Source organism: Pelophylax lessonae, assembly GCF_965119305.1.
Source record: "Pelophylax lessonae genome assembly, chromosome: 2".
Lineage (NCBI taxonomy): Eukaryota > Metazoa > Chordata > Amphibia > Anura > Ranidae > Pelophylax > Pelophylax lessonae.
In genome coordinates this window covers 431,944,966-431,946,638 of record NC_138769.1, presented here as the reverse complement: position 1 = coordinate 431,946,638, position 1,673 = coordinate 431,944,966, and the positions used below count along the sequence as shown (strand labels likewise).

Sequence of the window (1,673 nt, the reverse complement as noted above, 5' to 3'; positions counted from 1 at the left end):
CTGCCTTACACGCACATGAACTTTAACCTTCCTAGCGGTATTCCCGAGTGTGGCTCGGTGTTAAATTTCAGTGCCAAAAGCGGTAACCCCGAGCCACACTCGGGGTACCGCCAGGAAGATTGCTGGATCCTGGTAGAGGGGTTACTTACCTTTTCCCCGGGATCCAGCGATGTATGCGGGCGGTGAGTGGCGGCGGATCTTCCTCCCAATGCTCTGTGTGCCCCAGCTTCCGTCTCCTGCGACGTGACGTTCGCAGGGGGGTGGAACTGGCGGCAAATTCAAAAAGTTAAAAGCACAAACACACTGATACACTGTAATCCTATTGGATTACATTACTAAAATAAAATAAATTGACCTTTGATTGCCCCCCAGTGCTTTCTCCATTGCCCTTCCTGCATTTTTCCTGTACCTTGTGTCTGGATACTGCAGAGTGACTATGGCATCAAACAAGCACGCCGCCACCTCAAAAGCAGTATATGACCTGCTGGAGAACAGCGACAGTGATACAGAATTGCTTGCAGAATGGAGTGATAGCGATTCATGGGGAAGTTCATCAGTGGACGCAGAAAGCGATTTCAGCGATGATCCTGCGACTGTGTGCGGACTTGGTGCTCGATCGACTGCGGTACGGAGCACATAGCGCCCCCAAGGTTCCCGTTTACCGGAGCACCTGGTATCAAAGTGGATATTGAGAATGACAACCCCTTGGCATACCTGCAACTCTTTTTGACCGATGAGGTTATTGAAAAGATTGTTGTGGAGACCAATCGGTACCAGGAGCAACAAGCTGCAACGCATCAGCGGTTTTTAAGGAGCAGAATGTGGGAACCCGTGACCAAAGCAGACATCTGGAAATTTCTGGGCCTAATTATTCTGCAGGGAGTGGTGGGGAAACCCCTGCAGAAGTGGTATTGGACCACCAACAAATTACTGGCCACTCCTTTTTTTGGCACGGTTATGTCGGAGTACAAATTTTTGCTCATTATGAAGTATTGGCACTTTAGAAATAATGACGAATTTGACGAGACTTCTCATCCAGCTCCAAAACTCAAAAAGATTTGGGACGTTTATCAAATCATTTTGAAAAATTTCCAGCAGTCCTATGTGCCAGAAAGAGACATTTGTATAAACGAAAGTCTAATGGCCTATAAAGGAAGACTCCGCTGGATACAGTATATTGCATCCAAGAGAGCACGCTTTGGCATAAAGTAATTTATGCTATGTGAATCCAGCTCTGGATACATTTGGAATTCGGTCCTATACACCGGGAGAGGAACCAAATTCAACGAAAGGTTCAGCAGCTATGGAATGGCAACCGCTTCAGTTCTTACGCTGATTGAGCCATTGCTGAATCAGGGGTACTGTGTCACCACAGACAATTTTTATACATCCCAAGAACTGTATGAGTTCCTTCTACACAACAAGACGGATGCGTATGGGATCGTTAGAGCTAACCTGCGTGTCATGCCCCCAACCTTTACCAACAAAAAGCTCAAGCCCGGAGAAATAGTTGCCTGGCAGAAAGGAAAAATGATGGCACTGAGATGGCACGACAAAAAAGATGTGTGCCTGATGAATACCATCCACAACACCTCCACTGTCATGGTACATACAAAAGGTGGAAAAGATGTTATGAAACCACAACTGGTCATGGATTATAACAACACCATGGG

The 1,673-nt window shown here is 46.7% G+C and overlaps 1 pseudogene across 1 annotated transcript; it reads left to right on the top strand.

Moving 5' to 3' along the window:
- The first annotated feature begins 436 nt into the window (after window positions 1–436).
- LOC309548141 (piggyBac transposable element-derived protein 4-like) lies at window positions 437–1,420 on the top strand (annotated as a pseudogene). Its single transcript has one exon. The product of its transcript is annotated as a piggyBac transposable element-derived protein 4-like (transcript).
- Window positions 1,421–1,673: the final 253 nt, after the last annotated feature.